This window comes from Lissotriton vulgaris, chromosome 8 (assembly GCF_964263255.1).
Source record: "Lissotriton vulgaris chromosome 8, aLisVul1.2, whole genome shotgun sequence".
In the NCBI taxonomy this organism is placed as follows: Eukaryota; Metazoa; Chordata; class Amphibia; order Caudata; family Salamandridae; genus Lissotriton; species Lissotriton vulgaris.
In genome coordinates this window covers 1,239,431,906-1,239,458,749 of record NC_141696.1, presented here as the reverse complement: position 1 = coordinate 1,239,458,749, position 26,844 = coordinate 1,239,431,906, and the positions used below count along the sequence as shown (strand labels likewise).

Here is a 26,844-nt window from a genome sequence, read left to right as displayed (position 1 = left end):
CAGAAACTCATCTCTGGCCTCACACGAACAGAGCCACATTCCAGAATAGCTTTCTCTGCCACTTCCTTTGCAACCAATTAGTGCAATGACAGAGCAGAAGTCACTATCTGAGATTCCTAGATTAACACTCTGAGTTCTTCAACAAGATAAAAACTCAGCAAACCTGGAAATCCCCGCTTGCTGTGTTTTGATTAGTAATAGAACTCTAATAAGCACTGATGGACGATCACTTCCTAGTGACATCTATATTGACGTCTTATGTCCAGCAAACTTACATCAAACATGGCGCCTTTCAGGTATAAATACTACCAACGTGGTCTTAAGCAAGTCCCCTGTTGCCCGTCGCCTGAAGCTGCTGTTATGCTGAAGATATCATAGCTGCTATCGCTACTGCTATCGCTGCTAACTAGCGAACGATGGTGTGGTGAACTTCGGAGCTGAACAGCCGTCCCCCTGCAAGAGCCCAGCAGATGCAAGCTGCCCGCGGACGCTGTCCCCCCTCCTTCTCCTCCTCGACGCGCTGAAGAAGAGACGCTGCCTTTCTCCTGCTGAGAAATCCAGCTCCAGCGTTTCTGGTCTACCCTTGCGGGTGACTGGGATATCGAGCCCTGAGGGAGATACCAGACCTCCATCATTCTATTCCAGAGGTATGGTGTTGACTAAACCATTGAGAGAGAATTCTTGAAGCAAACCTTGGCAAAACCAACTTAAACTAAAGCTGCTTACTTACTCCCCTCCCAAGTATTAGGCTTAGGTCAGGTACACTGGGGTAGGCGTAGTTAGAAGCACCAGTTGAGTATGTTAGCCTAATGTATATATGAATGTATATATGTTTTATTACTGTTAAACCATTGTATGGCTAAGAAACCATATCAATGCTTTTACAGTATTATTTCGCAATACTTATCTTACTGTACGTACTTTTTATCATACCAAGTCTTGCAATTGTGGCAATACATTTCTCTTGTACGAGAAGAAAGACTGTCCAATAAATGTTAACCCTTTATTGACAAACGCCCGTCTCTCTATTCTCTACATATTGTGAAAGTAAACTGCACCAACCTGACTGAGTAAAATAACTGTCTATTGTTTCACACGACCCTAGAGATTGACTCTTAATCTGAGGAGCAAAGTTGTCATGTTGCACGGTTGTTGGAAAACTGAATCCCTTGTTGTCTGTGCCAGGGAAGCTGATCACTTCCTATTTCAGTCAAGAAAGTTTCCAGTGACCTCTGAGCTAGTTGGTAACAAACCCAATTAAGTTTAGCATAGTCAGTAGAGGCCTGGAAGATCTGCACTTCTACGTCGATACTACTGTTTATGTTATTCCAATGCGCAGGGCCTATTGGGAAAATAGGAACTACGCTACAGATTCTAATCTACGAAGTTTGAGGGTTCGATTTCCACCGCTCTCATTGATAGGTACCGCTGCTCGTCCAAAATTATTCATGTCTTTCCATGTTTTTCCTTCATGGATTAGCATGTGTTTTGACATGGCGTATGTTAAGTCTTTATTCTGGATTGCCATCGTGTGTTCAAGGATCTTCTTTTTTAGGGGGCAAATCGTGCTTCCAATATAACGTTTGCCACATTGGCATTCCAATTAGTACACCACATACGTGGTATTGTATGTGATGGCATCGTCAATATTAAAAACCATCCCGCGTGGGTCTAGGATGGTCTTCGTATTTCTGCCAATTTTGCAAGCCTTACACTGGCTGTATTTAGAGAATCCCTTCTGTAGTCCTTGAAGCCATTTTTCAGGGTGTTTATTTACAAAATGACTGTTGACCAGTTTATCTGACAAGGACAGAGCTTTCCTGAATGAAACTTGCGGCCAGTTACCTAGCTGTTTGCCAATATCCGGGTCTCTCACTAAAATGTTCCAATATTTCTTTAAAGAATTGTGAATTTTGGGGCTTTCTTTACAATAAGTCATCACCATTCTTCTTGGCTCCTTAAAATATATATATATATATATATATACCAAATCCTGGATTGAATAAAGCAAACTCACCAGGAACGGACCACCACAAAAGGTTTTCAGTTCAGTGGAATTTATTGAAGCCTTCTCACAACATGAAGAGTTTCAGCTGGGTTGCCCCGGCCTTGATCTATTCACTGAAAAAACCATAGGTTTCACACCAGTTATAGTTAGCTGGAAATTTTACTGACATAAAACCATTGAAATTCCCACGTTATAGTTAGTTGGACTCACTATAACTTGCGCGCCTGCAATGCACTGCTGATGACGTCACATATTACATCACTCATGACATGGTCAGTGACATCACTCATGACATCACTGATGACACCATCCAGTGAATGTGTGTCTTTCTGAATATGTTTTATATATGTATTTGTAAAGGTCGATGGAAGAATAAATATTTAAATAAGTGTGTAAATGGATGTTTTTTTAAAAAAATATTGATTGGTGAACTTCGTGAATACATATATTAGCGCGTAATTTTTAAATATTTAAATATATGTATCAGTGTTTCACTTTGTGTATAAGTGGCTGCATGGGTTGGTGACTGACTCACTGTTTGTATGTGTTTTGAAGGCAGCATATGTGCAGGACTGCATGGGTGGATGAGTGTGTATATGTGTGTGTTAGTGAGTAAATGCCTGCCTCACTAGTGTCTTTATGAGTAACTACATATGTTTTAATGTAGTATTTGGGAGTATTGATGTATATAAGTAAGTATATGTGAGAGTGAGAGATTGAAATAGTTCCTGTTTAAATAAGTATGTGTTTCTATAAGTGATTGTTTTAAGAGAGTAAGTAAGTGTAAGTTTCCTTAGAAGTAATGTGCTAGTGTGTGTATAGCTGTAAATGCAAATCAATGGATGTTAAATAGTTTATTTGCATGTGTGAGTATGTGTGTGAGTAACTTTTGGAAGACTGTCGGTGTGTAACAGAATGTATACGTATATCACTACATATGATGAGTGAGTATATGTATGAGTGACTATATAGAACTGTCGGTGAATGAGTGGATGTGTATATAGATGGTGGAATTACTGAATTGGTTGTTGTAACTGGTATGGGAATCTCTATTTTTTGGAAAATGTTAGTTTCTATTTTTGAATATGTGTTTCAAGGGTTACATTACACTGGAAGGAGGTATGTCACTCTGTCACAAGTAGGGTGTCATGAGTGATGTCATGAGTGATGTAATATGTGACGTCATCAGCAGTGCATTGCAGGCGCGCAAGTTATAGTGAGTCCAACTATAACGTGGGGATTTCAATGGTTTTATGTCAGTAAAATTTCCAGCTAACTATAACTGGTGTGAAACCTATGGTTTTTTCAGTGAATTTCATAGGTTTTTTAAATGCTAATTCCGAACTATAACTAGTGTGAAACCTTTGGTTTTTTCAGTGAATTTCAAAAGGTTATTTTAACAGCAAATTTGTATAGGTATGAAATGTAATATTTTTTATAATGAATCCTATATTGTATATTTATGTAATACTATTTTTGTATGTATATTGTTCGTTTTTTTTTTTGATTTTTTTTTTCCCTGGAGCGCTCCTGGTGCGCGTCCCAGTGAGCGCACCGGTAAGCGCAGTCTTGCGGCGCGCCCCAGGGCGCGTACCGGTGAGCGTCCCGTTAGCGCTATTGCCGCGAACGAAAACATTATCGTGACGTATCGTGTAGCCGCGTCAGCATGATACGCACGGCATAAGCGCATCCGGAAGCACTCTAGCGCATACGATCACGCTACGTACCTATCTGACGCGCTTTCGCGCCGCGCCCCTGGGAGCGCCCTGGGGCGCGCCCCGGGGCGCGCCCCGGGGCGCGTAGTATAAGCGCGTCGGGTCATGTGACCTAAAAATAACACTTTTTATTGGTTCAGGACAGTTTTCATTTCCTAATGATGAAAGCCCCCACCTTTTTTCCTCATTCTCACTTTGTTCTTTGAGTGAGGAAGACCTTTTTTCACTCATTGAGAAATGGCTACAGTAGCAGCAGCAGCAGGAGCATCTGCACCACCACCACAAGGACCACCACAACACCACATTGGTGGTCAAGAAGAGGAGGAGGAGGAGGAAGAGGAGGAGGAGAGGACGTTTCTTCATGAAGACAATCCCTCTTACAAACCAAGAGAGCACATTGTGTGGGAGTTTTTTAAATACCCAAAAGGCCAGAAGAAAGTTAATGCAGCAAAAGTGACTTGTCCGATCTGTGGCTGTAAACTTTCTAGGGGGAACCCTACAAAAAAATATTATTTTGGTAATCACACCATGATTCGCCATATGCAACGCAAGCACCATAACAACTATGCTGCGGCAGAAGTGAGAAAACTGGCCAGTAACCCTCTCCAATCTTCACCCAGCACCTCAAAAAGAAAGCAACCACCTCCATCGGGACCAGAGACAAGGGAGATGGTCCCAAACATTCAACCCCAGTTTGGGAAATACAAGATCACTTGTATTTTTTGTGGGCAAACCATCCCCTATGGTGAGCAAAGCATAAAGCTCATCAACCGTGCTGGCGACAACCACAATTGCCCCAAAAATCAATAATTTTTTCCTGATTTTTTTTACTCCAGTTGAGCCATTTTCAATTCCTTGTTTTTTGTTTTTCCCCATGAAAATAACAAAAAAATAAAAAATAGTTCATAAAAGCCATAAAAAGTACAAAATGTTCAAAAAAAACATTAAAAAAATATAAAACAACAAAAAGAAAAAAAACTGTTCTTTTTAGAACAACCTCCAATTTATAAAAAAAGACTACTTTTTTTAAAACTCGGTCATTCTTTTTCCTCCATGGTACGCTCCCCGGTTCGCTCCCCGGTGCGAGTACCGGGCGCTCCCCCCGCGCAAATCGGAAAAAAAAATGTTTTGCCCCGCGGGGCCCTTTTATGGCCCCTACGTCAAACCTAGGGGGTCGGGGGGGTCTACTCTGCCCCCTTTTGGTCATTTCCCCCTTTGTTTTTGCCACCTCTTGTGTCTCGATCCTACCGAGACACAAGATGGCGGCCGCTCCGGACTGTTTGGAATGTTGACAGACACCCGAGAGCCAATCAGGTGCACGTACCCCGAGCGCGCTTATAGATATATATATTTTTTTTTAACTAAATTACTCAAAATCCACTGGAGCACATATCTTGAGACATAGCAAAGGCACATCGGGCTACCAGTCCTTACAATTTTGCCAAGTTTGGTGGAAATCCATTCAGCCGTTCGGGCTAAAAGTGAGGTTGACCGCCCTATGGAAATTAACATGGGGAAAACACGTTTTGGGAGCCCCCTTTTTACTCGGCCCCCGCTTGACGAATCCCCCCCGAACTTTCAGGGAAGGACCGGAGCGCCGCCAGGCAAATTTGAGGTAATTTTTAGGCAGATTCCTCAACCGGCGCCAAAGTTATTCACAATAGAATGTTGCGATTTCCCTATTCAAAATAATCCTAACTATAACTACCTACTGGCGACCACCAGTAGGTAACATATACATACATATATATATATATATATATATATTTTCAGTTGCAAACAGAACTACATTTGAAAGAATTTCTATTTTTTGTGCAATATGTATCATGCTGCTATACTCATATTTATATGGGCAAAGTTGTAATTCCGTGTGCACATCTAAGACACTTTAACACGCTGAAAAAGTCTGTTTTCTATGTTGACTTATCACTAGAACACGTGGTGTGATTACTGAAAGAAAAAAATGAGTGTGTGCGCTATTTAAGGTGATACAATCTGCATTTCCGTTATGTGATCAAGGGCAGTCCTTGCCCGAAACGCGTCATGCCTACCTGAACTGCTGTCAGAATGGATAATAAAAGTTCGCTGTGACACTCTGCTGAATCGTGTGGTGGTCCGTCACTTCTGTGGTCAGAACTGGGAACAGAATCTTGCTCCATTTCAAATGCGGAAGTTTCTGGTTGCTTTCGCTTTTTTTTTTGGACCCCGCCTCGAGAGCTGGAAGCCGCCTTCAACCCGACTACTCTTGCTGCTCCGGAAGGAAATCCTCAGGCTGGCTGAACCCCTTGTGAGCTACAACGAGAACGAAAACCGGTATTCGAGGACGCCGACGCTTGAGTCGGAGGACCCGCGTAGGCTTGACCTTGTCGCCGGTGAGTAATCTAAAGAAAGCAAACACAAGACGGGGCTACGATTAGGCAGTACACAGCGTGTTTTTCCATTCTTTTTGTAAAGAAAGCCAAGTTGCACGTACACGTGCAGGCTAGAATTACTGCAGTCAACAATAACCAAAGGTTACTGGCATCATGTTAAGCAACGCAGTACGGGAGAGAGAGCAGGAAGCTGATGCGCTCTTCGACAATGTGGTCAAAAACAAAGATAAAAATGTATCGAAAAAAACGCAAAACGAACTTGCCGAAAACGCAAACAAAGATGCAAATTTGTTATTAAAAAATTTGGAGAAAAAAATGCGTAGTGAGCTAACGAAATGGTGGGAGAGTAAATCCCTGACTAAATATGTGGAGGTCAATCGGGTTCCGCGGGGCTTGCGTATACTTTTAGCTCCTAGTTTTGAGCACCCCAACCCCGCAATGTTGTTAGAGTGGGGGGAGAGTAACCTGCAACAATCAATGAACCTAATCAGGATTTTAATTAAATACGCTGATATTGACCGGTTAGCCCTCGCAAAAGAGATTGAGGAGATGGAACATGACTTAAGCAAAATGGAAAACCAGGACTGGATTTCTAAAAAAATGAATGAGATTAAGGAGCGTTTAAAAAAGTATGAAGAAAAAATAAAAAATAGAAAAGTGCACAAATTCGCCAGAGACTTGGAGGATTATGAAAGAGGCCAAATCTACACCTTTGCAAAAAAGTATGAGAACATCCGGAAAATGAAAGGAAAAGTCTCTACTAAACCTAACATCTTGGAAACTAAGCAGACTGCAGCAACTGGGAATCTGGAAGAAATAGACACAATATCAGTCACAAGCGAATCCAGTCTGAGCTCAGTTAGTTCAGGCAGCATGGATCCCACTGATGCTATCCCAGGCTTAGGCGAAGAGGTGGATTTTTTAGTGCAGGACCGTCTGAAAACTTTGAGACCAAGAAAAGAAAGGAAGCAAGCCGACGAAGGCGGAACACCATTAGAAAAACCGCCCGGAGAAAACGCAAAAGAGAAGCCAAAAAAGAGGCAAAACTACTGGCGGAAGAAGAAGGAGTAAATGACAACACCGTAGTTAATCTTAGCACTACAACTTTGACAAAAGCTGAAGAACAGCTGCTTTCCTTAGGTCTTAATTTTTGTCCAAACACTAATTTTGATTATGCATCTACACGGGTGGATTTATTTCTGTTCATCAGGAAGTTAAAACTTAAAAAGTTTCATGCCCTTAAAGATCTAGGGGAAAACAAACAACACAAGCAGGAAGCCTCTAACCCTTCTGGCCTATCAGTAGGAGAAATACCAGCGTTATGGGCTTTACATGGCTTGAATCACGAAGATGAATTGAATTCCCAGGCACCCACACAAGCAAAAGTAAAAGAATTAAATTTACTACAGAAGGGCGCAGGGGAAAGCCCTTTCAAACCCAAGTCTGCATTCATTCCTCTAATGCCAAAGGATGCAATCGACGTTTTTCATGATCGCGTCATAGAGGAAATTAAGGAATTGAACTGTTCCATCAACCGTAACAAAAAGGTCATCCTCAATCAACGACAAATTGCTCTAAATAAATTAACAGATAAACTAGCCAAAGATGCTTCTGTTATTATTAAAAAATCTGATAAAGGGGGCAATGTGGTCCTATGGCCAAAACAACAGTATGATTTGGAAGCCAAGAGACAACTTAACAATAATGAGTGTTATGAATTGACATCATGGAGTAAATACAATAAAGCAAAGGAAAATTTAAAGAAAGAACTATCAAAGTGGAAATCAGATGGACTAATATCAAATGATGAGCATAAGTTTTTGTTCAACGCCCATCCAAGGTTGCCCTATTTATATTTACTCCCAAAAATTCATAAAAACACTGTTCCGGTGCCTGGTCGCCCAATTATTTCGGCGATAGGAAGCATGACGGAAAATGTGGGCTCATACATTGACTTCTATTTACAGGACCTAGTAAAAACGATGCCCTCATATCTTAAAGACACTGGCGATTTTTTACAGCACCTTAATGGCATAACCTGGTCAAAGGAATGGATTCTGTTAACTCTTGATATAGAGTCTCTCTATACAAGTATAAGGCACGATTGTGGTTTACGTGGTGTGGAACATTTTTTGAATACACGGTCTGCTGAATATGCTATGCATAACAAAATGTTGATTTCACTCATTTCATGGTGCTTGAACAACAATTACTTTTCATTTGAAAAGGAACTGTATAGACAAAAACAGGGGGTGGCCATGGGGGCCTGCTTTTCTCCGAGCTATGCATGCTTGCATGTAGGGTTTTGGGAAAAGCAGGTCCTCATGAAGGAACACAAAATGACATTTGAAAATAATGTGATTTCATGGCTTCGTTATATAGACGATGTTTTTGTTATTTGGAAAGGTGACAAGCAGAGTGCTTTACAGTTTGTGGAACTTTTGAATGATAATGAGTTCAATTTACACTTCACATCTAACATAAGTGATGTTATGCTTGAATTCTTAGATGTTCAAATAGTAATAACTGATGAGACACTTACCACTACAGCGTATAGAAAACCAACGGCTGGAAATACAATATTACACGCATCTAGTGCTCATCCACGCCACCTAATTGCCAGCATACCCTATGGTGAATTGCTGCGCCTTAAACGCATTTGCAGCACGCCGGAACAATTTAACATCTGTAGCCGTACATGCTTAGATCGCATGCGAGCAAGAGGGTATAGCGAGGACATCCTCGACAGAGCCATGAATAAAACTAATGAGAGACCCAGATCCACCCTGCTGCCCAGCACCACAGAGTTAGATCTCAGCGCAGCCGATGATAACAGTTCCCCAAGACTAATCACCACATATAGCAAACAGGAGCGCAAAATACGGAACATCATGAAAAAGAATTGGCCCATTGTCCTTACAGACCCTATTCTGAAAGCCACGCTAGTTGAACATCCCAGCGTGACGTTTAGGAAGTCTAGAAACTTAGGGAATCTCCTATCCAAAGAGATTTCCACTGGGTCTACCAGCATAAAAACATGGATGCCCTCCAGTAATGAATTTCGTAAATGTGCCACATGTAGGGCATGTAACTTTGGAGCCAACACTGCCACTTATAACACCCCTTTTAAGAATAAAGCACAAAGCATCAGAGTGTGAAATCTGACAAAATCTATGTACATAGACAGCATTCATTTCACTTCTTCTCCCACTCCTCTCCCTGTGGGCACCATGGATACTGTAAATTATTGACCGTATCACCCTGCCAGTAAGAACCCGTACCCCTGTGCATATGTACGGCCATTCTAGGCACCATGGCCCTTTTTACCCATTAGAATCCCCAGCTTCCCTCCTGCGCGTATCTTGCACCCCCTCTCTCATGTATAGGCCATGAAACCCGCTCCCTCTACGCGATCCTGATGTGAAAGGTAACCCTCCTGCTTGACCCAGGCCTTCCCCATTTCCCTCTCGAAGAAGCATCCTTCGCCTCAGCTGACATAGCCCCCCCCCCCCAGTTGTATCTGGCTGCCCCTGTTCTCCCATGTACAGGTCATAAGATCTCTCTCTCTCTCTCTCACTGCGCGACTCTAGCCCTGCACGCACCCTGACCCCCTCCTTCTCCTCACATGAACAAGTCATAAACCCTCTTCTTCCGCAAAGCCCTGTCCTTGAGAGTCACGGCCGCGCCTGACCAGCACCTCCTTCCCTTCCATGAATGTCCCTCTGTTGACGAGCCTTCCCTCCGCGCTCGATTGTCCACGCAGATATGAATACCACTCCTTTGATGACCCCTACCCCCGAGTCCGGCTGACCACACATGTCCGAGGCCATCGCCTAAGCCAGGGGATACCATTTACTGCCCTTATTGTATGCCTAGCCACCCCACCCCCCTGGGCCATGATCAGGCGTACATCCTACCAAAACACCCAGCTGCGTGATTGCCCTCCCCTCTTATCAGCAGGTCAAAGGTCCCCATTGTGAACGTATGTGGAGTAGGATCGTCACGAGGATTATAGGAATGTTTTCCTTTTGCGACACACTGACCTGATTGTATCATCAAATGTTCTGCAAATGTATAAAAACCAGAGTCTCACGCTCACTTGTTAGAGCACCTCCCGAAAGACACTGTGTTTCGTGTCCGAAATGACTGGCTCTCCTCATGAGAAATAAACTCTGTTCTTGATTCCTGCTCCCAGCGCCCGTCTCTTTATTTGGTAATTATTCAGAATGGGAATTAAGAGGCGGTTTGCGCCAGCAGCCTGGGCATCGATAGAATTATGGGCTCACTTTCCACAATTGGCGTCCCAACGCGGGGTCCATCAGTGACATAGGGTTCGGTAAGAGAGATCCAGACGAAAAAGTGAACGTCTAAAATGATCGGGGTATGCCTGCCTTGAGAGGGCCCTAGCCCGGCTGCCGATCGACAGAACTTCACCAATTCTGAACGGACCTCTCTTGAGTGACCTATTGTCCTGACTGGAATCCCACAGGAATGCTACATGGAGTAAGAGAACGATCGGGCGCTGGAGGAGGGAGTCGAAGAGCTGTCCGTATGGTCCGGTCCGGGTAAGATTAAGTAGGGTGTTTTTACATCTGATTAGTAAGGTGGCTCTATCCACCTGATTGATTGATTGTTTGTATTGAAAGTCGGTATTTGTATACTGGCATTGTTTGTATTGAAAGTCGGTATTTGTATACTGGCATTGTTTGTATTGAAAGTCGGTATTTGTATACTGGCATTTTTGTTGAAAGTCGGTATTTGTATACTGGCATTATTGGTATCGGTTCATTTAGCCTTGAAGGCTACTTGACATATTGGTTCTCTTGTTGAGAACGAGACATTCTCTGTTTGCAAACAGCGGCGAATAGGAACGTCGTCCCTCTTTGCAGATAGAGAAGGGTAGGTAATGCAGACTTTTTTGTCCCCATTGTAATTCGTCATGCCTACTTTTCTCCCCACTGAATTGTTTGAAGTCGATTAATAATCGATTGTTGTTCTTTGAGATCTTCCCTGTCTACAAACTGAGACGAGTAGAAATATTCTGTCTTCCTTTTTGGATAGCGAAGGGCAGGTAATGCAGACATTTGTCCCCGTTGTAATCCGTCATGCCTGTTTTTCTCCCCACTGATTGATTGAAAACCTGGACATTGTTGTTCCAGGCATTGTTTCGTTTGAGGTATTTTCTGTTTGCAAACAACGTGAAATGGAAATATTCTGTTTAGTCTTTGCAAGTAGAAAAGGGTAGGTTATGCCCCTTTGTGAATTCGTCAGTCCTACCCACTCCCCACTGGTTGGTGATTGTGGGGTAGCTCGCATGGTCCGCCCAGGAGACTACTCTTATGGAGGACATATGCTCTCTACTCATGGGCCATTTAGTAGAAATAGACCGACTGGTCCGTCCAGGAGGCTACCCTAGTAAGTGGAAGTACATCGCTCGGTCCGTCCAGGATGATACCCTAATGAAGGAATATATGTTCCCCTTTTGATCGATAATCTCGTTCCACCCCGGACCATTTATTGGAGGGGACTCGTCTGGTCCGTCCAGACGTACCCCCCCCAGTGAAAAGGACACATAAAAATATGAAGTGATCACCGTTCCCCACTAACAAAAAGCTTTAGCTCGAAACACGCTAAGGAAGAGAAAGAAAAATAAAAGGAAATCAGGCTAAGTCAGTAACCCCCTGATGAGCTTTTGACTTCACCAAAAATAGGAAACATTAGAAGTAGTTCGTAACAAGAAATGTAAAATGGCAAAAAGATTCGATATCAGAACATAGCCACGAGGTAGCTAGGCTTCACTGCCTGTTCCTGTTCCCAACATGTCTGCCTCATTGCCCGCCCCGCCCAAATAACGGTCACATGGAATGGAAACAACTCAATAGGTACCTACCCCCATTCCGGAAGCTCCCGAAGTGCAACAGGTCCGCGGTTACGCCCATCCGGAAGGCGAGGCCTGGAGGCACGAGGGACTCGCCTGCCCATGGTCAGAAGGAGACGATGTTGGGCAGGCGGTCCAAAAAGGATGACAAGGACCTCTCCGTCTTCTCCCTTCTGCCGCCCTGCAGGCCGCGGGGGGAGAGGGGGCTGTCTTGCCTCGGCCACCGACCACCCCTCTCTCTCACCCGATCCGGCTTTTGCCAAAGGCCGACGCCAAGGCGACAACGGCGGCGAATCAAGTAGTCCCGCCACATTTCAAATTCGCCGCATGCCATCGCCTGCTGGTCCAGAGCCGAAGCCAAGGCAAGAACGGCGGCAAATCAGATAGTCCCGCCACATGCCAAATTCACCGCCGGCCTTCATAGGTATAGGCAGTCCTGCCACATTCCACGCTCCCTGGAGAGTTGAAGGTAGTCCCGCCACATGTCGCCGAGGGAAGGGGGGGGGCTGTCTTGCCTCAGCCGCCGACCACCCCCCCCCATCATCAATGGCTGGCACGGCCGATGTCGAAAAACGATGGAGCCGGGGAACGGCGCGGGGTCGCTGGAAGGGGGAGGTGCCGCGAACGACCCTCCCCCACCTCCCTCCAGGTGGAGGCTTCCAGCGACACCCCAACCCTCTTCGCTTAAGGGTCAACATCAAAAAGAGGTCCTCTGCCCAGGACGGGCACACGCTCCATATCACCTCTCCTCGACCTTGAAGATTCTATAAGAGCCGGGGGGGGCCCCCGACCCTCTGCATGGGTGCCCCTGCCCCCTTCACTGGGAACCACGACATCGGTGCTACTCCTGCCGGCACCAGACTCGGATCGGAAATGGCTAAGATGCCGCCACGGCACAGGCTTGTTCAGTTCCGGAGGAACACCAGAATGACCCGGTAGGAAAATTGTTGCCGCCCTTCCCACTCTTTGACTCATGGTCCATATTGTTAGACTGTTAACCACACTGCACGAGACTTTCTGAACTGCCAATGGAAAGTTCTGGGCCAACCTTGCGAGACCAGAGACACTCTGACTGTGCTAGAACTTGCCTGACCCCACCCAAAATGGCGCCGACGCAAAATGTGACGTTTTTAATGAACTTTGTTGCACCCTGATCGCGCAAGCTTTTGCCCCGAGATATATATAACGTTTGGATAATGAAAGTAAATATGAAGGATATTGAGTATGTGCTTGAACAATGAATTGACTTAAGGGTGGGTACTGTTTATGAGTTGGGAAATGAATTGGTATAAATGAATGATCATTGGACGATGTATTTATGAACGTATTTAAGATGAATTACTGACATGCATCATGCTTGCTCTGTAGGAGAGTTTAATATGATTTTATTGCACTGCCGCACTTTATACAATGAACTGCCACTAGCTTCGTTCTTCCCATGCACAGTTCCAATCTGCTCCGTGGCTAGCCCACCGGGTTGTAGGCCTGTATTTATGTGTCAACCCTCTTTATTAAAGGTATTTTGGAAACGAAAGCATCGTTGTAGCGGATTGCATTAATGAGTTTTAAATGTATTGCTACTATGAGCAACGAGAAAGTATGATGAAGGCTAAAGGTTAAAAAGGACCCGATATTTAGCAGCCACACTATGTGTGACAGGCAGCCGGAAAGGTGCTTTAGAAGCCCTGAAACGACACCACAGAAATGCCACCTGACCGCCACCCTTGTACCCGATCAAAAGAGGTTACGACCAAGTAGCTCATGTCGCACAGATCGTCAACGATTATCTGTCTGACCTCTCTGGTCCATCTGGGCTTAAACGCCGTGATGGTAGGGAAATGCACTGCGTGAAAATAGGTCGAGTATGTGGTAGGTAAAACGTTTCCGGATTACTGCACGTTGATGAGGTTTTGAATGTTGCCCCCCACCCCTTCTTTTTCCTCCCTTCTGCAGGTCACGTCGGAACACTGGCTGATGTATGGATGGACGACGACCGAACCGCCGACGAGAGGGGGAGAAGGGGAATGTGAGCATGGTCCTTAGGACAAATAAAAGTTTTTTTTTTTTATAAAAGGACGTAGACTTAAACATGACTGTTCCTCCTTAGAGCATAGCAATAGGAGGATGGACTGACATAGAGACTGGACAGGTACTGAGTGACAAAAATAAAATCGACTAGAAAAGACGCGTTAGATGAAATGACTGAACGTTTTGACTAGGTAGGGAAAGGACAAAAAGAAAAATTGTACGGGTAAGGGTTGCCACGGCACCATCCGCCTAGGAAGTTAGAAATGTCGCCGATGTTCAAAATGCACTACTCCCTTTCTCACACTCTTACAGATATAGCCAAGCTGTCCGACTGTTTTCCCGATCAATACTTGCCGTTGCCTCAGCCTGGAGAACTTCCCACCAAAGGAGGGAACAGAAAAAATGGTTTAAGATCCAACCATGGGTAACTAGCATGACCAGGTTAATTTCCGATCAGCCAACGGAGGTGTGAGTATTGGTAATTGGGAACGCTCACAGGCGTGACAAACGAGAAGGAAAAGGGGGGAAAGGCAGAAAGAGCTAAGCACGTAGATAAATAGGATAGTAAAGATACGTAGGATATATATATAGAAATAGATGTTGTAGACTAACAATTGTTTTCTGTCTTGTTGTGAATGTTTTGTATATGTGTAGTACATGTGCTGTCTTCCCTGTCTGGGTTTGTGTGTATGTAACGTACGAATTTATGTCTCCCCTCTGTCTGTATCTATAGGTCACCTGACCTTTGCCATTCTGTGTTGTGAGCGCACTAAATGACCTATTTTCGTACACGTCTCTCTCTCTCTCTCTCTCTCTCTCTCTCTCTCTCTCTCTCCTTACATGTCATACGTGTACCGAATGGCTCGTTTAGACTGCGGACGACTCTCACTCTCTTTGAGAGCCTCCCTATTTTCTGTCCATCTTTCTGGTAAAATTGTGCCCCACCGGCACCAGTCCGATTTGATACGTATTTGAACACGAAGGTGTTCAGCGAAATTGACCGAAACTAAAATGACTGTATCTTGCCATGTTACTGCCTCTCCTTTCTGCAAAATGAATGAACTTGAATTGGCTAAGAAGGAAAGGACAGGTAAGACGACTAAAGTCCCCCAAATCAGGCCATTTCTAGGGGAACTGTATGTCAATGGCATCCTATGTCTGTTCTTCAGAGACGAACGCCAACGTCTAGATTGACACCCAATACCCAGATTGCCCCACCCCTTTGCACCCAAGCGCAAGCGCCCGAAGCATCCCCGCCCCATTTTTGATAGAACCGCTTCCGTTGTCCCAGGTATAAACATAATGACCATGGGTAGCTGCTGACCCTTGAGGAAATGTTGTTTTGCCCGATTCTCGACGATAGCACCCCCACCCTGTCTGAAAATGTTGGCCAGTCCTGAAGGGAAATGCTCCGTAATGTCGAATATGATGTAACGCACAGTTGATGGGAATGTCATTTGTCCTCACCTGAGTTATAAACAGGACAACGAATAAACATGCCATAAATTCAGTAGGAATGCTGACACATGCACTGCTTGGTAATAGGACCTCTGACTGTGACCAGTGAGCGTATCTCCCAACTGCGTAGAATTGAGGGAGGAATTCACATGCGTAGATATCTTCTTCTGCCATTTCTCTAAAACATTGTCTTGTACCCATTCAAAGATTCACGATCACCGGAGGAGATGGGTCGGATGTGACATACAGCCTGGCTACAGATCTTGGGACACGTGTGACCTCGACCGAAGGTGGAGCTGCAGAGCAACAAGATACGGACGAGACAGCACTTTCAACGTGGAAAATGAAAAATGACGGGCTGCCCTGAAGCCCTCCGTCTGCTAACCCACGTGTGCCTGGAGTCTCCGTCCCCCTTCTTTGGGCCCGATTGATGGGCCTGCCTGCTTGTTATCCTTTGCTCCCTTGGTCCCTTTTGTGTGTCCCAGGAACGCTGACCCAACTCCGCTCACTCTCTCTCTCTATCGGCTATTTGAACAACATTCACCCACCTTCCCACGTGACTTTTTGCCAAAGGAAAGAACTGCAATTTTATGGGAAGAGGGTGTTGCCATAGAACTCTAGGTGCCGAGCATAAGGCGCCGCCAAACGGACTGTTTAGGGAACAGGACTGTGGTCTAACAGCAGAGGACTGACCGCACCCTGCAACGCGCAAGGATAGAACCGAGCTGGACCCATAGCTCCATCGCCGGTGCTCAACAGCGCCAACGACAAGCACTGGGATTAGAGCCTACCAGTGATGGCTCGCTGATAAAAAGACACTGTGACGAAGAAATACTGTGTATTGAACCGAATTCCACTCTCAACTACCTGGTCAAAACTGTTCATTGGTCACATTTTTAAGTTAGAAAGATTTATGCTATGTAATGCGTTTAATTGTCAGGAGCACACCGAAAATGTAATTCCCTATGTACTGCAATCCGCCCACCACCTTCACTGCCTATGATTATACGCCACATGTTAGTATTACCAAAATGCTAATTCATCAACAATGCCTGCCTACCTGTAAACCCGTCAATTGCAGAAATGATTGCTGCTATGTAAAAAGGGGCGACTGTGAAATCTGACAAAATCTATGTACATAGACAGCATTCATTTCACTTCTTCTCCCACTCCTCTCCCTGTGGGCACCATGGATACTGTAAATTATTGACCGTATCACCCTGCCAGTAAGAACCCGTACCCCTGTGCATATGTACGGCCATTCTAGGCACCATGGCCCTTTTTACCCATTAGAATCCCCAGCTTCCCTCCTGCGCGTATCTTGCACCCCCTCTCTCATGTATAGGCCATGAAACCCGCTCCCTCTACGCGATCCTGATGTGAAAGGTAACCCTCCTGCTTGACCCAGGCCTTCCCCATTTCCCTCTCGAAGAAGCATCCTTCGCCTCAGCTGACATAGCCCCCCCCCCCCCAGTTGTATCTGGCTGCCCCTGTTCTCCCATGTACAGGTCATAAGATCTCTCTCTCTCTCTCTCACTGCGCGACTCTAGCCCTGCACGCACCCTGACCCCCTCCTTCTCCTCACATGAACAAGTCATAAACCCTCTTCTTCCGCAAAGCCCTGTCCTTGAGAGTCACGGCCGCGCCTGACCAGCACCTCCTTCCCTTCCATGAATGTCCCTCTGTTGACGAGCCTTCCCTCCGCGCTCGATTGTCCACGCAGATATGAATACCACTCCTTTGATGACCCCTACCCCCGAGTCCGGCTGACCACACATGTCCGAGGCCATCGCCTAAGCCAGGGGATACCATTTACTGCCCTTATTGTATGCCTAGCCACCCCACCCCCCTGGGCCATGATCAGGCGTACATCCTACCAAAACACCCAGCTGCGTGATTGCCCTCCCCTCTTATCAGCAGGTCAAAGGTCCCCATTGTGAACGTATGTGGAGTAGGATCGTCACGAGGATTATAGGAATGTTTTCCTTTTGCGACACACTGACCTGATTGTATCATCAAATGTTCTGCAAATGTATAAAAACCAGAGTCTCACGCTCACTTGTTAGAGCACCTCCCGAAAGACACTGTGTTTCGTGTCCGAAATGACTGGCTCTCCTCATGAGAAATAAACTCTGTTCTTGATTCCTGCTCCCAGCGCCCGTCTCTTTATTTGGTAATTATTCAGAATGGGAATTAAGAGGCGGTTTGCGCCAGCAGCCTGGGCATCGATAGAATTATGGGCTCACTTTCCACAAGAGGAAAATACGACTGCCGCACTGAGTACGCTATTTATGTTCTCACATGTACCTGCGGCTTGCGTTATGTTGGCAGCACAAAAAATCCTGTACATATGCGCATCCTACAGCACATACGTGCCATCATCCATAGTGACCCGGCATATCCGGTAGCCCGGCATTTCAAAGTGAGTCATAACAAAGACGTCAACTGTCTCACTTACTTTGTAATTGATCAGGCACCGGCACCCAAGCGTGGTGGGGACAGAGATAACGCTTTAAGGCAGTTGGAGACGAGATATATTCTTAATCTCGATTCCAAGCATCCCAATGGCCTTAATGACAGGGAGGATATGCATACCTTCCTGCTATAATAATTATTTTTCCTGCACCCGATCCACCAATTCATTTGGTCTTGTCACTTCTGGTCTCATTAAATCTCCAGGTGTCTATATTACTATAACACAAGATGTAACTAAATTTACTATGTTCTTTGAGCTACGTTTACTGAACCTATGATTGTATATCTCTCCCGAGTATCACTTTGTTTTTAAACCTTTTATACTATCTAGGTTGCACTTACCTCACTCAGCACTTTATATAATGGAAAGTCAACTTTGCACATATTTGGTTATCTATGGTTTTAGAAAACCAGTGGTTTGAGGGTAGAGATGCCACCCTAACCATAATAGGTCAGCACTATGCACTTTATATATAGTACTCTTTCTTTATCAGCAACGGGACCCTTAGGCGTGCTACTCTTAGGAGCCAATGTATGTACTTGACCACACAACAGCTACGTTATATCCAGTTATTAGATTAATTGCCATTTTTTGCAATATCATTTTAACATAATATTCATTTATGTAAATTACCTTTTGACTATTTTTTATCGGAGGTATATTTTTCTACTATTTTAACATATTTATATGTTATTTATTGATTGCAATTGGCATCATTAATTGGATTACTATTTACAGATACGACAGTTGTATTTTGCGGTTTCAAGGATGATGTCAAAGGCTTGATATGGGCACACGCCAATACGCATTTAAGCGGTCATATTTTCAGTTGCAAACAGAACTACATTTGAAAGAATTTCTATTTTTTGTGCAATATGTATCATGCTGCTATACTCATATTTATATGGGCAAAGTTGTAATTCCGTGTGCACATCTAAGACACTTTAACACGCTGAAAAAGTCTGTTTTCTATGTTGACTTATCACTAGAACACGTGGTGTGATTACTGAAAGAAAAAAATGAGTGTGTGCGCTATTTAAGGTGATACAATCTGCATTTCCGTTATGTGATCAAGGGCAGTCCTTGCCCGAAACGCGTCATGCCTACCTGAACTGCTGTCAGAATGGATAATAAAAGTTCGCTGTGACACTCTGCTGAATCGTGTGGTGGTCCGTCACTTCTGTGGTCAGAACTGGGAACAGAATCTTGCTCCATATATATATATATATATATATATATAAATAACCTACTGGTGGTTGCCAGTAGGTAGTTATAGTTAGGACCTAGTTTCCATAGGAAATCCGCAACTTTCTATTGGGAATAACTTTGGCGCCGGTTGTTGAATCTTCGCGAATTTCTCAAAGAAGATGGCCCGCTCCGCTCCTTCCCTGAAAGTCTCGGGAAGATTCGTTAAGCGGGGGCCGAGAAAAAAGGGGGGTCCCAAAACGTGTTTTCCTCATGTTAATTTCCATAGGATGATTAGATTCGGCTACTGCTGAACGGAATTACACAAATTTGGCAAAATGGTGTCCGATTCGCAGATCACGCTTTTGGTTAAATGGTGTAAATCCTTCCAGTAGTTTCTGAGAAAATTACAAGAAAAAAAAAAAAATAGAGATATATATATATATATATATAAAAATAGAGAGAGATATATATATATATATATATATATATATCTATAAGCGTGCACGGTGCACGAATCGGGTGTGCGCGAGCTGAATTCTGATTTGTTGTTAGACGTCTGTCAACATTCTAATCGGTGGAAACCAGAAAGTGTTGGCCGCCATTTTGTGTCCGAGGCAGAAGAGAGCCAAAAACAAAAGTGGAAAACGTGAAAAGGAGGCAGGGAGGAGACTTCCTGACCCCCTAGGCCTTCTCAGGGGGTCCCTGAAGGACCCCGAAGGGCAAAAATATTTTTATTTTTTTTAAACCGCGAGGTGCACGCACCCCCTAGGCAGAGGTTAGTCAAAAACAATAGTGGAGAACGTGAAAAGAGGGCAGGGTAGAGACTCTCTGACCCCATAGGGCTTCTCGGGGGTCCCTGAAGGAACCAGAAAAGCAAAAAAAAACTTTTTTTTTTTTTTAAATATAGCGAGGTGCGGGCACGTTGCGCGCATGTTAGAAAAAAAAGATTAAATAACAAATTTCAGTGTTTATATGTTGATTGAAGATGTAGACTATACTGTTCAACTTCATCCAAATCATAAAAACTAGCTGTGCCGTTGCATATTACAGGATACAGTCAATGTATTACAATATACAAAGTCAGTTTGTGGAAAAATAAATATATAAAATATATAAAAATTGATACAGAAATTAGCATTTTAAAAATCTTTGAATTTTACCTAAAAACCATAGGTTTAACACTCATTATAGTTAGGAATTAGTATTTTAAAAACTTTGTAATATCACTGAAAAAAAACATACATTTCACAGACGTTATAGTTAGGAATTAGTATTGAAAAAACCTTAGAAATTCACTGAAAAAACCATAGGTTTCACACACGTCATAGTTAGGCATTAGCATTAAAAAAAACTTGCAAATTCACTGAAAAAAACATAGGTTTCACACATGTTATAGTTAGCTGGACATTTCACTCATACAAAACCTTTGAAATTCCCCCGTTATAGTTAGTTCAGCTAACTATAACTCGCGCAACCGCAAAGCACTGCTGATGATGTCACATATTACATCACTCATGACATGGTCAGTGACATCACTCATGGCATCACTGATGACATGTCAAATGACATCACTGATGACATCACTGATGACATCATCCTTGTGACAAAGTGGCAGACCTCCTCTCAGCGTAAAATAACCTTTGACACACACATTCAAAAATAGAAACTAAAATTTTCTTAAAAATGGAGATACCAATACGAATTACAACAACCTATTAGGTAATTCCAATATCTACATACACATCCACTCATTCACCAACAATTCTATATACTCACTCATACATGTACTTACTCATCATATGTACTCAAACACCTATACATCCTGTTAAACATTAATACTCATTCATATAGTTACTCACACATGCAAAAAAAATCTAAACTCCATTTACTTGATTATACTGCTATATACACACACCACTACACGTACTTCTACAGAAACGTACACATATTTACTCTCTTAAACAATCAATTATAAAAACACACTTATTTATATAGGTACTCTTCCAAACTGTAACTCTCACATATACTCAGTTATATACATCAATACTCACATACACTAGTTTAAAACATATGTAGTTACTCATGAATACACTATTGAGACGGTCATTCACTCACTAACCCACCCATACACACAATCATCCACCCATACAGTCTTGCACACATGCTGTCTTCAAAATACATACAAATAATGAGTCACTCATTCAAACATCTGTGCGCTAAGTAATATACCCCACTGAACCATACAGACACTCATACTGATACTCAAAATAAAAAAATACCCCCCATACACACTCATGTAGCTACTCACTAACCCATGCAGCCACTTATACACAAAGTGAGACACTGATACATATATTTAAATATTGAAACATTACTCGCTAATACATGTATTCATTAAGATACACTTAATAAGTCAGTTAACCAATCATTTTTACATTAAAAACATCCATTTAGACACTTATTTACCCATTTATTCTTCCATCGACCTTTAGATATACACATAAAAAATATTTATTTTTCAGAAAGACACACATTCATTTGATGATGTCATGAGTGATGTCATCAGTGATGTCAGACATGTCATCAGTGATGTCATGAGTGATGTCACTGACCATGTCATGAGTGATGTAATATGTGATGTCATCAGCAGTGCATTGCGATCGCGCGAGTAATAGTTAGCTGAACTAACTATAACAGGGAAATTTCAAAGGTTTTGTATGAGTGAAATGTCCAGCTAACTATAACGTGTGAAACCATTGGTTTTTTCAGTGAATTTGCAAGGTTTTTTTAAATGCTAATTCCTAACTATAACGTGTGTGAATATATATATATTACCTACTGGCGGTCGCCAGTAGGTAGTTATAGTTAGGATTATTTTGAATAGGGAAATCGCTACATTCTATTGTGAATAACTTTGGCGCCGGTTGAGGAATCTGCCTGAAAATTACCTCAAATTTGCCTGGCGGCGCTCCGGTCCTTCCCTGAAAGTTTGTGGGGGGATTCGTCAAGCGGGGGCCGAGAAAAAAGGGGGGTCCCAAAACGTGTTTTCCCCATGTTAATTTCCATAGGGCGGTCGACCTCACTTTTAGCCCGAATGGATTTCCACCAAACTTGGCAAAATTGTAGGGACTGGTAGCCCGATGTGCCTTTGCTATGTCTCAAGATATGTGCTGCAGTGGATTTTGAGTAATTTAGGTTAAAAAAAAATACATCTATAAGCGCCCTCCGTTATGCGCATCGGGGCGCGAACCAGCACGCTACGCGAGTTGGTGCGCGGAAACCTGATTGGCTCTCGAGTGTCTGTCAACATTCCAAACAGTCCGGAGCGGCCGCCAGGTGGCAAAAACAAAGAGGGAAATGACCAAAAGGGGGTAGAGTAGACCCCCCCTGACCCCTTAGGTTTGATGTGGGGGGGCCATAAAAGGGCCCAGGGGGGCAAAAACACATTTTTTTTCCGATTTGCGCGGGGGGAGCACCCGGTACACGCACCGTGGAGCGTACCATGGGGAAAAAAGAATGACAGATTTTTTTAAAAAATGTAGCATTTTTTTAAAAATTGGAGGTAGTTCTGAAAAGAACTGTTTTTTTTAATTCTTTTTGTTGTTTTATATTTTTTTTGTTTTTTGGAACATTTTATACTTTTTTTGGCTTTTAGGAACAGTTTTATATTTTTTGTATTTTTTATGGGGACAAACAAAAAACAGGGAATTGTAAACAGCTCAACTGGAGCAAAAAAAAAACAGGAAAAAATTAAGGCTTCTTTCGGCACCGGTGGTTGTCTCCAGCACGGTTTATGAGTTTGATGCTCTGCTCCCCATAAGAAATGGTAGTCCCACAAAATATACAAGTAATCTTGTATTCTCCAAACTGGCGTTGGATGCATGGGACCATCTCTCTAGTTTCAGGACCCGATGGAGAGGGTTGTTTAGAGGTGCTCGGAGAAGATTGGGGATGGTTTCTGGTCAGTTCTCTGACCTCTGCTGCAGAATAGTTATTGGGGTGCCTTCGTTGCATGTGGCGATGCATTGTGTGAAATGCCAAATGAATATTTTTTTGCAGCGTTCCCCCTGGAAAGTTCAGCACCACAGATGAGACAGGTTACCTTTGCAGCATTAACTTTTTTTGCACCCCTTGGGATTTTAAAAAACTCCCATATAAAGTGCTCCTTAGGTTTATATGGGGGATTGTCTTCAGACAGGAACTGCCTTCTCTCCTCCTCCTCCTCCTCCTCTTCTTCTTCACCACCAATGTGATTTTGTGGTGGTCCTTGTGATGGTGGTGGTGGTGGTGGTGGTGCAGATGCTCCAGCTGCTGCTGCTACTGTAGTTTAGAAACAACAATGGTCCCCAAGAGTATATAAATCCAAAGTCTGATAAATAATAGTCCACAATGGGAACTACATTGACCACTGTCCAGCCGGACAGGGTAATTTATTTTTTCAATGAGAAAGATACTAGGGTATGGAAGGGCACAGTCCTGTACCGTTTCCAGGAACAAACAGGGGGAGTTTTTAGGCAAGAAGGAGCATAGTTGGCCACTTATACTTCAGTAGACATTGAAAGTAGTGCCAAAAACAGTGCTAGACACAGCATGAATTAAACATAATAGTAGGTCTGTGAAAACACTTAAAACAAGTCGACGTTTCGATCCCATATGCTCAGTGTTGCGGGACCATCATCAGGACTAACAATACATACATTTGCTTGCCTGGTAAAAGTTAAACACACAACCGCCCATTCAGGCCGATCCCCTCCGAGAGCCCCTTTAAACTTTTATTTTCATAGATAATTTTGCCCTAACGAAAAGTGAGGTGGATATAACCGTACGACCTGTACCATACAGGCGAATATCGATATCAAAAACGAGGACCCATTTATTAAAATCCCTGTAAACCCCACCGACCCATATGGGCGTGTGAAACCTATGTTTTTTTCTGTGAATATATATATACACATATATACATACAAAAAAGGAGAGAACTCTGGGTAGTTCCCAAGCTTAGGTGGAAGGTAGCTCCTGTATAGAGCACCCTCAACACCAGCAACACTCTAAATTTGCTCACCAAAAAAAGGTCTGCTTTTCTAACAAAGTTGTTAAGCATAGGATTAGCACAGTGCTATCCACGCCGAGATAGAAATGGACAAAGTCTTTTACCATTTGTATAGCAAAGTCTTTAATCATAGGTTTAGCACAGTGCTATCCACGCCGAGCTGTAAAATGACAAAAGCCATTTATCACTCCAGGTACAATATTACAGCTTTGGATTGGTATAATACCATCCAAGCCAACCTGAAATTAATAAAAGCAACCCCTGACACGTGTTTAACTGTCATTACAGCTCTTCAGAGAGGTTTAGCTTTGTCCAGACACAAGGGAGCACCCAGTATAAGTCAAAACAATGACCTTGCCGGCATAGAGTGACACATAAATTATGCAAAAAGGAAGGAGAGAACTCTGCGTAGTCCCAAAGTTTAGGTGGAAGACAGATCCTGTATAGAGCACCCTCAACACAAGCGACACTCTAAATTTGCTAACCTCAAATGTCCGCTTTTCTATCAAAGATTTTAAGCAAAGGATTAGCAAAGTGCTATCCACGCCGTGATAGAAATGGACAAAGTCTTTTGCCATTTGTACAGCAAAGTCTTTAAGAATAGGATTAGAACAGTGCTATCCACGCCGAGCTGCAAAATGACAAAAGCCATTTATCACTCCAGGCACAATATTACAGCTTTGGATTGGTAAAATACCATCCAAGCCAACCTGAAATGAATAAAAGCAACCCCTGACACATGTTTCGCTGTCATTACAGCTCTTCAGAGAGGTTTAGCGTTGTCCAGACACAAGGGAGCACACAGTATAATATATATATATATTAGAATATCAAATCATCATGCATTGTCTACAAGTTTCAGTTCCTCTGTAGATCTTCTTTAGATTATCTTGGAATTGATCTACACATCCTTCTATTTCTGAATTGAACATAATGAGCACGAATCTCCCCTTAAGTTGGTTGATTTAAAAACAAGTGCTCTATTCGCCTCATATTATCCTACTGTTTTGCCTTATTCATAGTCATTCCAAAATATACTGGGCTATGGTATTTGCCCCTCCCGCCCGGGATCGCATTAACTCATCTATTATCAGCCACCCAATTTGTAAAGTGAAAAGTTCTGCAAAATAGGGACATACAAGATTGTGGTATGTCTAAGAGGTTTATTGGTAAACACCCCATCCATCAGCTACCAGGGAGTAACTGATATTCAGGGAACACCCGCAAGCATAACATTCTAGGTTCCAAAGAACCTTAAACCATCAGGACGAAGTAGACACTACATAAAGCACATTTTTTAATTTATTACCTCTGCCGTGGAGTGTATATCAGTGCTATTGATCCACTTTATGTTCTTCTATTCATATGCATATGGACTCCTATTTTAGAGACAATAGAGTACTTGTCAGGAAAACTAGTATCGAATAAGGAGGGGAGCGAGCGAACCTGAGCGGGGAATTCCACATCTGATGGCACTCTGAGGAGTTATAGAGGCTTGTCAGAGCAGAGGGTACTGCTACATTAGTTATCTTTATTTAGACCGCGCCCCTACTTAGATAGGCCACACCCCTCTGATGTTTTCTCCGCCCGTTTTATAGCACCCCACCAGTATTTTCCCGACTTAAAGCCCTGATTAAAAGTAAATGTCTACATCTTTGACATTTCAAGAAAACAAAAATAGAACATTGTAAATTAAATCTTGAATGCAGACTACATTTTCTCTGTATAATTTCCGGACTAGCTATGCTATGATTTGCACTACCGTCCCGTTAACTTAAATTATGCTTGTCCATGCGTTTACGGTTCAACTGTTGCCAAACGCGCCACGCGTTCCGCTACCACGGTATCTAGTCACCTCTGTCTACGAAAAACAACATTAAATACACTATAAAATGGAAAGCGTGCATCGCTACTTTCGACTCGAAATGACCACAATGGATTGTCGTAGGGGGATTATGGGTGTAGGGTTAAAGGGTTGAAATGTATTTAATACATGCCAACCATGCAAAATCAAGAGAGAGTCCCCGGTATTGGTGCCTTACCTTCTGTCTCCCGACAGATGATTTTTTAAAATCCAGATGACTGTACTTTGCTTCAGGCTTCAACCGATTTTAACACACGAAGGGTTCTAAACAATGTTGCCATGCAGCGTTGCCAGGTCGGAGAACCAAAAAAAACCCATCGCCCTTAAAAAGAAGGCTATAACAAGACCAGGCCCTTCCAAAGGAAATCCATGCACAGGACCCGCCCAGCCAACCAGTGAAAGCCGGGCGGGGCAATCGGAAAGCTACTTCACATTGATTGATAGACTCAGGGCATTTCTTTAGGATGTCTGTCCAGCTCTCTTAAATAATCCCATTGGTTCGAAAATGACCCGGAAGTACTCTATGTATAATTGTTATCATCGAAATGAGGTAACTGGCACTGGGCATGTAGCTAATCTTCCCGTTCAAAACTCCTCACATCACCGGCACGTTCTTCGTAAGGCTTCTGCCGCCGACGTTGGCGAAGGATGTATTTAAAAAGTCATATTGCAGGGTCATCCGCTGTTTGGCATCAGTGACAGCAGATGATTTTAGAGATATTCAGTTCTTCTCCGCGAATTCCGGTGCTTTTGTGTTTGGCGCATTTGGAATAGTTCCGTGACACGTACGCGGAGTGTAGTAAAAGC

The 26,844-nt window shown here is 43.3% G+C and overlaps 1 protein-coding gene across 1 annotated transcript in view; it reads right to left on the bottom strand.

Moving 5' to 3' along the window:
• Positions 1-26,351, bottom strand: part of KATNAL1 (katanin catalytic subunit A1 like 1) — a 321,796-nt gene extending 295,445 nt beyond the window's left edge. Inside the window, exon 1 of the mRNA XM_086935151.1 lies at positions 26,216-26,351. The gene's annotated coding sequence lies outside the window, so the exon portion shown is untranslated. The remainder of the gene's footprint in view (positions 1-26,215) is intronic.
• Between the last annotated feature and the right edge of the window lie 493 nt (positions 26,352-26,844).